The 16,259-nt window shown below is 42.9% G+C and overlaps 1 long non-coding RNA gene across 2 annotated transcripts in view; it reads left to right on the forward strand.

The window, feature by feature from the left end:
* The first annotated feature begins 507 nt into the window (after positions 1–507).
* The window catches only part of LOC147362768 (uncharacterized), a 28,637-nt gene continuing 12,885 nt past the window's right edge, over positions 508–16,259 (forward strand). Inside the window, exon 1 of one of the 2 annotated variants that reach the window (XR_015135810.1) lies at positions 508–1,290. This is a non-coding gene — a long non-coding RNA (uncharacterized LOC147362768). The remainder of the gene's footprint in view (positions 1,291–16,259) is intronic. The other variant, XR_015135811.1, reaches the window with a different exon arrangement.

The raw sequence follows: 16,259 nt of genomic DNA on the forward strand, positions 1-16,259 counted from the left end.
ATCTTGCCCTCTCTGGCCAAGACCGATGGTCCCTTTCACCTTTCCTTTCACCTCTGCAAGGCTCGGGTGAGAGTCACTTTTCGCCTCTTTTCCATGCAGCCAAGTCCCTGAGGCCTTAGTCAGCCTGCGTGGGTGTTGTTTATCCCCTCATCCATCTCCCGATTCAGGACACAGTCTATTAAGTGAAACACAGTGGCGTAGAGACGGCGCTGCGGATGGTGTGTTTTCTTTCCTTCACACCTCTCTCCTCTTAACCTCTGGTCTCTTTGGCCTTTTCCTCCAGATTTCTTGCCACAGACCTCTCATCATGTGTCTTTCTTTCCCTGGACGCTCCTGGAGAGTTCCGAGCTGGGAATATGTCTCCAGGGCAATGACCGTGCATCCCGTCCTTTTGTTATGACTGACCGCTGAGGGGCATGACCCTCTTTCTCCTCCTGAGCTATGTGTCCCCAGAGATTCCTAAACATTTCTGAGCCTCGGCGTACTAATTCATAAAATGGGATCACAAGGCTGTCTTTAGAGCAGGCTGGCTGTGAGTGTAGAGAAACACAGTGTAGAGAAAGTAGACTGAAAGGTCTTAGTAACTGTACTTCAGGCTGAGAAGAAAGAGCAGATATTTTCACTATTTGCAGGTCCTGGAGAGAAGAGGCAAGCTTGTTTTCTTCCACTCACCACTATAGATGCTACTTTCATCTCTTCTTCCTTCTCTCCTTCTGTTCCCTTTCCATTTCTAGCCATCCTCCAGGTGGTCTTTGAGGTTGACCACTGCACGCTCTGCAGAGGGTGCTTTGTGCTCTCCTCCTCTCTTCTGCAAGCCAGGCTACCAGCAGTGATGGGTGAGATCCAGAGACCAGGAGTAGCCACCCACTCCACCCCAACTCCCACACACCGCAGTGACCCTGAGGGCTAATGTCCCTCCAGGGAAGTCCCTGGAGGCTTCCCTCTAGAGAAGCCAATGAGAGGCAGCGGAGCAAACTGCTGGCCTCAAAGTTCTTCTAGCTGCAATGATTTAATCACTGCATCTGTTTTCCTAAACAATTCTCTGATCCTTCCTTTTCTCCCTTCCTTGGGTGCTTGACAGGGCAGAGTCCTGACCTATATGCCCAACAGGACAGGACCCTGTTTCCCACCCAGTAGTGCCCCCTGGGCTCCTGGGCTTTGTCCAACACAGGACAAAGTGGACTTCCGGGCTCCAGGACAGAGTGGACTTAGAAAACTCGTCTGAATGGCAGACTCTGTGACCCACGGACCATCAGGGGAAAGTGATATGCATGGATGACAGAGTTGGGGGTAAGTGGAAGGGCGACACATCTCTACTCTGAGCCAAGCTTGCTGTTGGTCATGCTGTTTCTCTTTCCCAGCGTGGCTCTTGCTTTCTGGAGCACCAGGACTCCATGTTACCCAGAGAGGCCACGTCCTTGGGAACCTCATCCAGCATTGTGCTGCAAGGGCATTCCAAGGAGAACAAAGCTTTGCCTACATCATCCCTGTCCTGACTTTCCCACCAGTAAAACGGTGACCTACAAATGAAAATATATCCAGAATTTTCCGAAGCCAAGTACCAGAGCATACGTTTTCTGTGGTCCCTAAAATCCAAGCCCTCAGCCATCTCAGGCTGAAAGACGGTGGGGGTGGGGAAGAAGCACTTGTGGGCAGGGAAGTCTCTGGCTCGTAGCCCCTAAAATTCCAACAGTATGCCTTCATGATGGACTCTTTTTTCCTGTTTGGCACATTGCCAATTCCTCCAGGTATTTTCTTTAAATAAATTATGAGAAAAATTCACTGAGCAAATTTTAACAACTAGATATTGAATCCTTAGTGTGTTTGAAAGCAAGTGTTTTAAATCAAGGCTTTGAGTGGATAATGGTTTATAGACTCACCTTTTCCCCACTTGCCTTTCGATTTCCTATGAAAAGCTGGGAAAGTAAACATCAGCATATTCATTTAATTTCCCTTTGGCTCACCAAGCCTTGTTTCTAGAAATATCTTAGATTTCCTCTGACAACTCTGCTATCTTTCTATTTCGCTAACCTGACATCATCCCTGATTGTCCCCGCTTAGCCATCTCGGTTTACATAATTACATTTTCAATTTGTCTCTACCAGTATCTGAACTCCTCTTGGGGTAGTTTTTTTGATTGTTTGTATAAGATGAGGATGATGATGGTGATAGTGTGGGGGATGAAGAAGCGGGGGAATTTTGTCCTTTTTAAATTCTGCTTTCAACCCAGGAGCACCTGTGGACCTGTTCATTTGCTTGGCATGCTCACTCACTACTACATAAATTTACATGACTTATAAGTAAATCTATGAGTTGCTGTATGTTGGGTATTCACGCAGCCTCCAGATTCTTCCTCAGGATCCTCCTTCTCCACCTCCGTTTATCTTTTCAGAAAGTAGAAGTCTCTCGCATTCCTGGTTCAAGCAGTTCTGTCTTCTAGAAGAAGTGCCACTTCTGGGAGCCAAGTTTTCCCTCACACATCCTCATCTGTAGTCAAACGGTGGGATAGGATGGTATCTGAGGCCCTTGTATAAACCAGTGAAAGATTAATTGAGATTGTAACACCCGGACTGAGCTGATGTCAGGGAGGGCCAAGAAACAACCAAGATCTAACAGACTCTGCTCTAGAGTCACAAGTGGCTTGGGTGGAAAACCACTAGAGAACAGAGAAAGAGGATTAGAATTTAAGCGAAGCATTAAAATACCGCCTCAAGACTTCATCTCTCTGTTTCTCAATGCTCTAGATTGTGTCCTTGGAATCTAGAGTGGTGTGGCCTGTGTTCACTGATGTAAATTGTACAGTGTGAATGACTATAGCACCATATTGGGGGGGCATCACATATCCTGACAACAGCCCTTGTTGCTGTTCATGTGATATTTCTATAGAATTTTGTGTCCATGGCTTTTGAGGATCTGGCCTTTCAGTGAAAGGTAGAGAATTAATCAATAAATGGCAGGGTACCCATTTTGCAATGTGGGCAAATGTCCACCTGGAGGTAGGGAAAACACACACACACACACACACACACACACACACATACACACAGACACACTCCCTTCTGCTAATAGGAAAAAACACGTTCTCCTCTACTTTCCAGGTGGCACAGTGGTAAAGAATCTGTTTGTCAATGCAGGAGATGCAGGAGACGCAGTTTCAGTCCCTGGTTGGGAAGATCCCCTGGAGTAGGAAATGACACTCCCACTCCAGTATCTTGCCTGGAAAATTCCATGGACAGAGGATCCTGGTGGGCTACAATCTATGGGGTTGCAAAGAGTCAGACATGACTGAGCCGCTGAGCGCGTGCACACACACACACTGCTAACAACATCCTGCCTTCACTCAAGCAATGTTTGCATTGAAGAGCTGCAAAGCTAGTCTCTAGACACCCTAAGCCCGTCGTCAGCCTTACCCATTGGTCTGGAATCCTCCTTGTTCATGTTTCATCTGCTGTAGATGTGTGGAGAAAGAGGAAAACACTGATCTTTTGTATACCAGGTCATAGCCGAGGGTGGCCTATGGACGGAATAGCTACTTCAGCCTGTGGTGTTTGGTACATTTGTACCCTAGACATCAGCCAACCAAAATCTTCTATCATCTCTGAGTCTGAAAATTGAAAATATTTGTTTAGAGTATGGCAAATACAGGACCATACTTAAATCATTTCTGTACCCTGACAGTGACCAGCACAGAACTCTGCAGGAAATCATGTTAGTTTTGATGATCATGGTAAAGCTAAACAATGCAAAATAGTAAAATGTTTTTCAAAACGGATTCTATAAATAGGAAGTCTTATGAAGCTAACTATTTTGCTTTATTTGTATCTTACAATCACGTTAGAGGAATAAAGAATTTCAATGCTATAGTATGGAAAGCGGAGACTATGTTTTATTCGTCTCTGCATTTCCAGGCTTTATCATAGGCCCTGGCAAGAAATATACAATTTCTGTGATGATTGTACATTCACTTTGTGCACAGAAAGATTTATTAAGCATTGATTGCAAAGCAGCAAGGCTGACACTTGTAGAACCAAAAAGACTGCACTGTATTAATACAGGATAAGGAGCTGCTTTTAACATTTAATACAATGTGAGCAGCATCCCCTGAGTGGGTGTTTAACTATATCTTGCTGTCCTTGAGAAGCAGTAAGAAGTCAAGTTTCTACTCTCTTGCAACTTGCAGTTTTAAAAAGAAAGACAAAAGATAAACTCATTAACAAATAAGTGAATTCTATAAATTCGTGTAATGAAAAGTTTTCCGAAAATAGGATGTTAGCATTAATAGCAATGGATGCTGAGGGAGAGGCTATTTAGCTACTAGAGTCTGAAAAGGTCTTTCTTGAGGAGGAGAATTTAGAGTTGAGACTCAGATGATTAGAAAGAGGTAAGCATACATTCCCTGGAGGAGGAAATGGCAAACCACTCCAGTATTCTTGCCTGGGAAATCCCATGGAGAGAGAAGCCTGGCAGTCTATAGTCCATGGCGTCTCAAAGAATTGGAAATGACTGAGTGACTGAGCACACTAGGCTACATTGGCTTGTTTCATCTCACATCAACCCTATTAAGTAATATTAACCCCATTTGGGGGGAGAGTGAAATAAATTGGGATATTGGGATTGACATATATACACTAAAGATATCATGTGAACAAGAGACAACTAATGAGAATCTACCTGTATAGCACAGAAAATTCATTTCAATGTTCATGCATGCTTATGTGAGTATTCAGTCACATCTGACTCTTTGCGACCCCATAGGGGTCATCTGTTCATAGGATTTTCCAGGCAAGAATCCTGGAGTGAGTTGTCATGCTCTTCTCCAAGGGATCTTCATGACCCAGGGATTGAACCCACATCTCCTGCATTCTAGGCAGATTCTTTACCTCTGAGCAACCAAGGAAGCCCTTTCAATGTTCTCTAGAGACCTAAATGAGAAGGAAATCCAAAAAAGAGGGGAGATGTGTAAGCACGGCATCACTGACTCAATGGACATGAGTTTGAGCAAGCTTTGGGAGTTGGTGATGGACAGCAAAGCCTGATGTGCTGCAGTCCATGGGGTTGCAAAGAGTCAGACATGACAGAGCAACTGAACTGAACTGATAGAAACATAGAGCTGATTCACTTTGTTGTACAGCAGAAACTAACACTACATTGCAAAGCATCTATACACCAATAAAATTAATCCAAAAGATACTAGCCCCATTTTACACAAGAAGAGATCAAGATCCAGAGAGAAGTTCATTTAAGGTCACACAGCTAGTCAGTGACCCAACAAGAATTTGTTCCAACTTCAAAATCTTTATATGGACACATATGACACCATCTCTTTCAGAGAAGAAAGTGAATGGGGCAAGAATCTTATGCATCCGTAGTCAGTTTCATAAACATATGTCTGGATGTGGTTACCAGCTACATACAGGCTAGTTGGATACCATTTTGTGAGATGTCTAGGATGAAATTCTTAACAGTTTTGACACATGTCACAAAATCATCTTAGGCAATTAAGCCCAAATAAGATGACCATTTGAAGCATAATGCACAGATTGATTTGAAGAGGACTCAGAAAAGCTGGTCCCAGAGTGGACTCTGCCAACAGGTATCTACAGGACCTGGGACAAATCACTTTTCCCATCTGAACTTCAGTTTCTGTATATGAAGATAAATATGATAATTACCCAGCTTATTTCTGGATTCTAAAGTAATAACAAATGTGATATTTTGGAAAAAATGTAAATATAAGTAATTTTGAGTGTCTTATTTTGGCAATTATTAAGGAAATACAGAATATCAGACTTCATATTCATTTTCTTGCCAAAGTCAACACTTTTATGGAGTAAAAGTTGAAAAATATCAGACACATATCAGTCTATTTTCCAAAACCATGCAAAGTAACTTTTCAATTTAATTATTATTCATGCCCAAGAAACACTTGCCTTAATTATCCAAGTTGTGATCTGGCTGTAATCAGCGGAATTTTTCTCCATAGAGTTGCCATTTATTGGCCTAGGATAGGTCTGTTATGGGTCTCGACTTGGAGATAAATATGTTACCTCCATCAAGATATTTACCCTAGAAGAGAGTTTTGCTTCTCTATTCTTCTTCTCAGCAAGGGTCTATTGCTGAGACCTTGGCACTTTCTTTTTGTTCACTTCTCCTGCATAGCTTCTTGCTGCAAGAGTCACTCCATTTCTTCATGTTCTTTGGCAAATTTTATTAACAGGGCAAATCACAGAAATTCTACTTTGCCAAAGTAATTTTTCAGTATAAGAACTGCCTTTCCACAGCTCTTTTTTTTTTATTTTCACCACAAATCAATGGTTTTCGATCTGATCCTTTCTAAAGATAACAAAAAGCTGCTCAGAGAGGTTAAGAAGTGGTTATAGTGGCACAGCTAGGCTGGGTGGGGCATGGCCTCAGACCCAAGACTCTCCTCTTCTCCAAGTCCTGCATCTTACCCCGGCAGCACATGCTGATGTTGAAAGAGCTTGGCCCTCGCTGGATTTTAAACAGGCATTATTACATTAATATCTTTAAGTACCTTAATTAGGTCTTACAGGAAGGAAAAGAATTATTTGGTCACCAAAACAGCCTGAGGATTCCAACTTGAAAGAGTGAGTCTGTTTCAGATCACTAGATAGGGTGGTGGCTCTGTTTGGCCAGAAAACTTCAATATAAACGATGAGCCATGTGGAGCAGGGGATGTTCGCCCAAAGCCCCTGGCCCGGGAGGAAATGGGACCGTATGTGGTATGTGGACCCAACACCTACTGCAAACACTCCCACGGCCACCAGTGTTGGATTCAATTAAACATTAAATTCATCATCTTTAGCAAGGAAAGAGAACAGCAAACAGTTGCTCTCTCATGGCTAAACACCCCTTGGATTTGCTGGCCTTTGATTTATTGGAAGAAACCTGCTGGGAAGAACATACTGTGTAGCTGATTAATGTCAGCTTCTGTCATCAGTTTCCACTTAGATTCTTGGCCAGCCCTGACATCTCCTCCCTGAAGGATCCAGAAGAATTTGAGGGCTGATCCAAGAGCTTTACTGGCATGGGATTTGCAGAATGTGGTGTTTGCAAAATAAGGAAGATGAATGGAAGTGGAATCCCATGTTCTCCACTGGACTTGTTGCTTTAATTCATTTCTCCAGAGGCCCCGCTCCATGCCAGGACCACACCAGCAAGGGGACCGGGGAAAGTGTGTTCCCAGGCTCCAGTACAGATGTCTTGCATTTCCTGTACCGCTTTATGTGCTGCTTCCTCGGAGCTTGTCAAACTGGGAAGTGGTCCGAGGAGGAATGCGGTTCACATTTACCGTCGGAACCTCCCTGGGAACCCTGGGACAAAGCCTGTGGGAGAGTGGGCACGTGAGAAGGAGGTGTCTCCAGCTGCCCAGCCGAGTCCAGGACCTGCACATACATGACAGGTTTCGCAGGGTCCTACAGCATCGTTTTTGTTTTTTTTTTTCTTTTCTCTTTTTTCTCAATGATAAGCCATGATTCAATGACATTATACTTAGAGCAAGCAGCATTTTCTGTTTTTCTTCTGTTGGGGTAAAAACCCACTCTTTGAATTCTTACAGGTAAGAATCAGTGTGCCAACGCTCTAGAAAGAGGTGGTAGTTTTAATAAGACTCTAAGCCTTCTCCTTTCTGAACTCATTCCTGTGTACAGAAAAAAAAGAGAGAGTAAAGAAAGATTCCGATTGAGAAATAAAAATCTGTTCTGGTTATCTCTTCGTGTTTAACAAATCATCACGAAACCTAGTAGCATAAAATAACAACACCCATTTTATTATATCTCACAGTTTTCAAAGGTCAGGAATTTGGGGAGAGATGGGTTAGACAGTCCTGGCAAGGGGAAGTTAGAGGCAGGAGCTGGGAAAGCAGGAGCTGGTCCAAAGCCAGTGGGGGCTTACTAGAGCATCTCTGTCGCTCTGTCTCTGTCTCTCTCTCTCACTTTCTCTCTCCATCCCTCACTCCCTCCTTTCTTCCCGCCTCCTCCTCTCTCCATATAGTCTCAGGGCCTTTCAGTATGGCCTTTCCACCTGTATAGGCTCTGTAAAGTCAAAGTGCTTACATGGTGACCCAAGGCTTCAAGAGGAAGTATATTATTGGGTCCAATTGTGCTCTTTTTCATAAGCTGATATTTGAAGAGGTACAAAGGATTTTAAGATATTTTGAAAAACTTAATCTTGCTTTGTTATCTTTTTACCAGTCAGTCATGAAGTTCAGGTGAAAGATGGGATCAAATTACTTCCAAGTTCTTTCATCTATTCATCTATTTCATCTATTCATCTATAATTCTGTGAGAAATTACTTCGAGGTGTCTCAACCCTAAAAGTAAGAATAATAATAACTTTGTTGATGTTTACTGAAGTGTCAGGGGCTGTTCTATATACTTGTCATGTGTTAAATAATTCAATTATTGCAAATATGGTTACAGGTAGGTACTACTTTTTCCCCTTTAGAGATGAGAAAGCAAAGATACAAGAAGGCTGAGCAACTTGCCAAAAAGTAGACAGCTGGTAGGTGATGAAGCCAGGATTTTGACCAGGCAGTCTGATTCAAGAGGTCACCCTCTTAAGCATTGTACTAACCTATGTATATATGCTCAATTGCTCAGTTGTGCCTGACTCTTTTTGACCCCATGACCTAGAGCCTGCCAGGCTTCTCTGTTCATGGGATTATCCTGGCAAGAATACTAGAGTGGGTTGCCATTTCCTTCTCCAGAGGATCTTCCTGACCCCGGGTTTGAAACCGTATCTCCTGCGTTGCAAGCAGTCTCCTGAATTGTAAGTGGATTCTTTACCAACTGAGCCACCAGGGTAGTACTGTACTAACCTGCCTCCCCCTAAAGAAAGTACAGTCTAGTGGCTTCCCACTGAAGTCACAGAGAATTTTCTGCATATTTGTTCTTTTCATGTGTTGTAAAGGTTTCCCTAGTGGCTCAGTGATAAAGAATCCGCCTGCCAATGCAGGAGACACGGGTTCAATCCCTGGATCAGGAAGATCCCCTGGAGAAGGAAATGGCAGCCCACTCCAGTTTTCTTGCCTGGAAAATCCCATGGACAGAGGAGCCTGATGGGCTACAGTCCAGGGGAGTCATAAAAGAGTCGGACACAACTTAGCGACTAAACAGCAATAACGTTTTGTAAGGGACAAGACCTGAGAGAAGCATCTGGCAGTGTTACTGCAAAAAGAAGCAGAATGCGGCAGATCTCAGTGAAGGCTGCAAGTAAAAGCTAGGAGTGAGCTTGGTGTTAGGAAAAACCTCCTGTTGGAGGCAGGAGCATAAACAGACTCTTAGAACAGAAGTTAGACCATCAGAGAGACAAAGTTGACATTCTGGTTGGTAGGAGGAACTTGCTTTGCCCCATGGCTAATAGCATTGCCAGTTCCAGCCCTTAAAGAAGAGGTTCCTCTTAGAATGACTGCATTGGCTTTTTCTGGGTCCTGACCATTTGAGCATCAGCTTGGATGAGAACAGAAGACAGATCTTCTCCTTAAGGAGCCACATGGCTTACAGATGAGTCAGGGAGGAGGGGGTCTCTGGTAACATGGGGAAAACAGATTTTTCTCATTCCAAATTCCCCTGATGCCACATAGAACGCCCTAGAACTTGCCAGATCCAGCTTTCCAAGGAAGAGAGGTCACAGCAGCAGTGCCTCAGAGGAAAAAATTAAAGGCAATTAGCCACCATGCTACTCATCTCGTGTGCTCATCCACACTTGCAGGGACAGAAGAGCCTATTAGCCCAGTTCAGAGCCCAGTCCTGGTTTGGAGACCAGAGCAGAGCCACAGATTAAGTATAAAAACAAAGAATGCAAAAGGATCCCCACTGCCCTCGGATCCACAGCATCCTCTAGCTCCTGCCTGGTGCGCCCTAAAGTCCAGGAGGTGGGAGAGTAAGCCTGCCTTATTCACTAATGTGTCCCCAGCAAGTGACATGCAATCCCTGCTCAGTAAATCTTTGTTAAACAAGTGAATAAGTTGAATTTGTACTGGTGATTTTGGAGACCAACCACGGGATCCTAGAACGCTGAGGATGGAATGAGGTGGTCCTTCCCGCCTACTTGAAAGGCAGAGAGTCTGAGTTAGAAAGTGTTCTGTGTCCAGAGAACCTGGCTTTTTTCTGGGTGGTAAAATCCATACTCCCTTGCAGAGGCATTGAATAAGTTGTGTTGGGCCATTTAAAAGACCAACCCAGGTAAAACTGAATACACTTTATTTTTCAACTTCTTTTCCCAGCTACTCAGAACTCATGTGAATCTATTTTGTGGTAAACCGAACTTGAGAATTATAATAGCCATACAGCCACCAATGCTTATATTTGAAGCATTCTTATGTCAACTGAATGTAGATGTTATCTTTGCCAGCAGCTGGCTTAATTTGAATGACCCAGTAAGTAGAAAACCCATTTCCTTGTGATAAATTGCTCCTTTGTTGTATCATAGTGTTTACTGGAAGAAAAGATTTTCCCTAAAGGAGGCAAGCTACGATCTCCTGTTAAAAAAGTAGGAACAAACTTTAGCCACCACCTTGAAATAACTTTTCAAAGTACATTAAGATCCAGGATAAGAAATGAGGGGTTTCCCTAATGATCCAGTGCCTAAGACTTTGCACTTCCAATGCAGGGCGTACCAGTTCGATCCCTAATCAGGTAACTAAGATCCCACAAGCCATGGGGCATGGCCAAAAAAATGTTGAGAAGAAAAATAAAAAGGAATGAGTTTGCCCCAACCATCCGTAAATGTTATATATTTTGGTGAGTTAAGGAAAGTAGAAAGTGTGGATGTTAGGTTTATTGAAAGTTTAGTGAAACAAAAAAAAAGTAATTGCCAGAAAAATGAACAAGCAAAAAAAAAAAAAAAAAAAAAACAGAATATATAATACATACAGCAGGATCTTGTTTTTATAAATAATATAGTTAACATAATATTAAAGACTAATTAGAAGTAAATATACCTGATAATATGTTGCATATATATAATAGAATACATAATATCAGGGTATCTATATATATGAGTGAAGTCACTCAGTCCTGTCCGACTCTTTGCAACCCCATGGACAGTAGCCCACCAGGCTCCTCCATCTATGGAATTTTCTAGGCAAGAGTACTGGAGTGGGTTGCCATTTCCTTCTCCAGGGGATCTTTCTGACCAGGGGATCGAACCCGGGTCTCCCACATTGCAGGCAGATGCTTTACCGTCTGAGCCACCAGGGAATCCCATATCTATCTATATCTATTATAAAATATTAATATATTATGTTATATACATATTAAAAACATTATTGTTGATGATGCATTCAAATCCCCATCTGTCACCTACTGACAGTGAGCTAACTGGAATTTCATAACCTCTCTGATCTCAGTTTCCTCGTCTACAGAATAGCTATGGTGGTAAAAATATAATGACTCTATTTGTTTGTTTTACCTGCTTACTGAATGGGGAGCCTGTCCATCTGTACACAATTTCATGCCCCCAGGATGCAGTAAAGTCTCCTTAAGCTTTTACTGTGCCAGCAATTGCTGCAATCCACTCTATACCTCCAGGCAGAAAACACCTTATTTGTTTTTTTCTGGAATTTCCTGAAATTCTCCAGGCCAGAATACTGGAGTGGGTAGCCTTTCCCTTCTCTAGGGTAGCTTCCCAACCAAGGAATCGGAACCCACAAGGCTCCGAGACCTGCAAGGTCTCCCACATTGCAGGCTAAGTCCTTATCAGCTGAGCCACAAGAGAAGCCCAAGAATACTTGGGTAGGAGTGGGTAGCCTATCCATTCTCCAGGGAATCTCCCAGACCCAGAAATTGAACCTGGGTCTCCTGCATTGCAGGCGGATTCTTTAACAACTGTGTTATCAGGGAAGCCCTTTCAATCAAGGCCCATGAAGCCTTCCTAAATCCTCTTGGTTAGCCCCTGCACTGTTCCTGTGATTCTTTGTCAAGGTTCTTCCTGCCCATTTTTCACTCTGGTGGCGCTACTGGTATAGGATCTGTTTGCCAGTGCAGGAGATGTAAGAGATATGAGTTCAGTCCCTGGGTTGGGAAGATCCCCCTGGAGAAGGAAATGACAATCCAGGCCAGTGTTCTTGCCTTGGGAATCCCATAGAGGAGCCTGGATGGCCACAGTGCATGGGACTGCAAAGAGTCAGACTGAGTGACTGAACACACAGTAGGTTGCTTTCAGAATTGTGGTGTGGCCAGGAGAAAGCAGTGAGAATCAGGATAGCCAGGTTGAAAGCCCAAACTGTGCTTCTGCTTCACTGTGGGATTCTAGGGAAGTTATACAGTCTCCACACCCTTTAAATATTCCAGATCATGAATAATAATAATACCGTTTGACCCAGTTTATGAAGTTGTTGCAATCACAAAATGTTTTCATATGGTAATGTATCACGTATGAGAAATGATCATTGCAAACTGTTGAGTGACATCTGAAACTGTATTCACAGACTTAATTGGGTGACCTTGAACCAGTCACCCTCCTTCTTCACCTCTGTTTCTGACTTAGAACCCAGGTTTTAAGCCTGGGATCCTCACATATGCTTAAGAGCCCAGATGCCCCTGATGTTGTAAGCAGAATGGTGCCTGTTGGTGCATTTTTCTGGGTTGAGCCTTCACAGTTTTCATCAGATTCTCAAACAAATCTGAGTCCCAAAGGGAAGCTGCGAAACCTGGGCCAAATGCTAATGAAGATTTTTTTTTCTGGGCTTAACAGCTTGTGTCTCTAAGAACTTTAGTCCAACATGTTCTTGTAAAAGGTACAGAAGTACATTTTGCAAGACCAGAAAGGGACTATCACAGATGAGGAAACTGCATCCTAGAAGGGTGAGGTCAGGTGCCAGATGTGAGAAGCTGGCAGGTGACTGACTCTGGAAGGCTACCAGGGACCCAGTGAGATGGGTAATCACAGAGTCACAGATCATTTCCTCCTAAGATTATAAAATCAGGGTGGAGTGGTCAATAGCAAACCCTGAGAAATGGTCTGCCTTGTAAATAGAAGGCATTTCGTTTTTTAAAAAATAATCTTCATTTGGATCATGATTTTGTAATTTTCTATTGTGCTAGAAGCCAAGGACTCGGAGATACATATGTCTTTGAAGAGTCTCCGCACTAATGGAGAGACAACCTTGCCATCAACTGACTACAAAATCAGTGAGAATTTAAGAGGACCCAGAGTCAGCTTTGGCTTTGGCTGGATATTCCTTGATTATTAAGTGTTGGACTGAATGGGTTGAATGAAGGCCATCGATGACTTTGGACTATCATCAAATGTAGTGTCCATGAGAACAGGCTCCCTGCTGAATAGTTTGCATACATGATCTGATTTAATTCTTACAATGTTCTTACAAAGTAGGTTATAATCCCTACTTCAAGTTGAGGAATTGGTGGCTCGGAGGAGTAGAGAATCTGTTTTTGGTTACATAGAGAGAAACATTTCCACATGGCTTCACTTCTACAGCTCTGGCACTCCAGGTCCTCTTTGTCTGCCCTCACAGCATTCAGAACTTGCCCCACCGGGGATCAAACCCACGCATGCTGTGTTGGAAGCTCAGAGTCTTGACAACTGGACTATCAGGAAATCCCACGTCCTCTTCTCTTGTCCTTCCCAGTTCACTGCCTATTTCCTAACAAGACTTCCCAGTAATTCTTTCCAGGTCAGTCAACACCTCCTACAATATGATTTCAACCCAAGTTTGCACTCCCTCACCTATTCCTCCTGTCTGCATACCCAGGGCTGTACCTGCCCGAACTGCCAGTGTTTTCACCCAACGGAGCTCCATCGCCACTCTTTGCTGCCTCTATTTTGTCAAATACTACTTAGCATCCAACTGAAAGCATGCCTTTTAGAAAGAATGCCAGAGCCCCACAGAGAGCCTCATTGGGCAGTCCTCCTACCCCAGGCCCTCCTGAGATGACTGGGCCACACATCTGTGTGCCTGTGCTGCCCTCAGAACAAACTGGGTGTGCAAGTTAAGGGAGATCAGGGGCCTCCAACAGAAGCTCTTTGAACCATGAGGCAATCATCAGCTGCTGCAAAGGTGTCCAAGTCCGTGGCAGAGGTGGGAATGGAGCCCAGAGGTCCCAGGGTGCTGACTCCCAGTGTGGGTCTCTGTACCCTCCCTTGGAAACCTCTGACCACCCCAGGGGAAGTGAGAATGAACCATGTGCTTCTTACCTGGGGCATTCTCTGGGATATGATCAGTTTTTGTTGTTAAGCACTGATCTTGCCCACTGGCACTGGGAGAAGATCTATCCAGGTTTACTCCACTTGCTGTTAAAAGCATGTGGAATGCCTTAAATGTTCTTTGCGTCCTCGGGTAGAAGTGATGACGGGCTTCTAAGGGGGCTCAGTGGTAAAGAATCTGCCTGTCATTGCAGGAGACAAGGGTTTGATCCCTGGGTGGGAAAGATGCCCTAGAGGAGGAAATGGCAACCCATTCCAGTGTTCTTGCCTGGAGAATTCCATGGACAGAAGAGACAGGTGGTTGCAACCATGGGGTTGCAAAGAGTTGGACACAACTGACTGAGCACACACACGCAGTAGTGATGCTAGGCACACCCAAAACTGGAGCAGTGCCTCCCTAGCTCTCTGTTGAGCTTGTCTCGAAGCAGCAGACCAGGGAGTAGGGAGACTCTCAAAGGGCCCAGTTGAGAAGGGTTCCCGGCTCTCTAGTGACCCTACAAGCTAACCCTTTGTTCTGCTGTTTGTGAATAAGTAACTTCAGTTTCCGTAAATCTCCAAACTGGGGTACAGAATTCAATTAGACGTATTGTAAATCCCACAACATTCTTCTAACATGGGATGAAGGCTCTGAGAAATAATGAGTTGGTTCTTCTGGCATCAGCCTCCAAACGGCCAGTTTTCTCATTAAAACCAGATGATGGACAATTTTAAAGAGATTATTTTCCCTACATATAGTAATCTTCAATTTTATATTATAATATCATTCCTTGAAGCCAGTGGTTAACACAGCTGCTCACAGAAGTTAATTTCCTTCAGTGAGCTGTGATCAGGAACTCACTGGCCAGAATGTTATTATTTTTTAAGACATACATTATGCGTAGAGGTATTGCCTAGAAACTCAAGTACCTTGTAAGTGGTAGTGTTTAACCGTGGACCATGTTGAAGAGGAATGATTTAGTGTAGTTGGATTTCTATTGTGTTGCAGAAACACATGGAAATTGATCAGAGGTGAGGCTAAGACACAGTAAAATGCATATTGCATTTTAGGTCAAATATTAGTGTGGTCACTTCTTCAGCCTACTCTGTTTTATTAATTCCAGAAAGTAATAGACATGAGCATTAGAGTCCCTTCGAGAGTCTACAGACTAATAATTACTCCAAGAGAAGCTTCCTGTTGTTAATTTCAATGAGGCAAAGTATCTCAGTCTTGGTACTTTTTTTTTCCTTCATGAATCAAAGTTTTGATTCTTCTTGATTGACATCAAAAGACATAAATTGTTATGTTAGAATAAATGCAACTAATACAAAAGGGGCAAGCTTTATTTTAAACATATATTTATTTTTCTAATTTAATTTTTTATTGAAGTATACTTCATTGATTTACAATGTTTTGTGCAGCAAAATGAATGGGTATGTACATATATATATACGCACACATACATACTAGGCTTCCCTGGTGGCTCAGATGGTAAATAATCTGCCCGCAATGTGGAAGACCTGGGTTCAGTCCCAGGTTGGGTTGGGATTATCTCCTGGAGAAGGGAATGGTGACCCACTCCACTAGTCTTGTCTGGAAAATCCCATGGACAGAGGTGCCTGGCAGGCTACAGTCCATAGGGTTGCAAAAAGCTGAACATGACTGAACAAATAATGCTTTCACTTCTCATATATATATATACATTCTTTTTCAGCTTCTTTCCATTATAAGTTATTGCAAGATATTGAATATAATTCCCTGTGCTATACAATAGGTCCTTGTTGTTTATTTTGTATATAGTGATATATATGTTAATCTCAATTCTCCCCTCTTTGCCCTTTGGTAACCATAAGTTTTTTTTTTTTTAATGTCTGAGTTTATTTCTGTTTTATAAAGAATTCATTTGTATAATTTTCTTAGATTCCACATATAAGGGATATCATATGATATTTGTCCTTCTCCAGAGTTTGACTTTACTAGTTTGAAATTCTCTACATTCATCCATATTGCTGCAAATGGCATTATTGCATTCTTTATTATGGCTAAGTGATATTCCATTATATATAATATATATATATATATATATATATATATA

Source organism: Bos grunniens, chromosome 11 (assembly GCF_055505025.1).
Source record: "Bos grunniens cultivar Pamir isolate PY7600 chromosome 11, Bosgru_T2T1.0, whole genome shotgun sequence".
Taxonomy (NCBI): domain Eukaryota; kingdom Metazoa; phylum Chordata; class Mammalia; order Artiodactyla; family Bovidae; genus Bos; species Bos grunniens.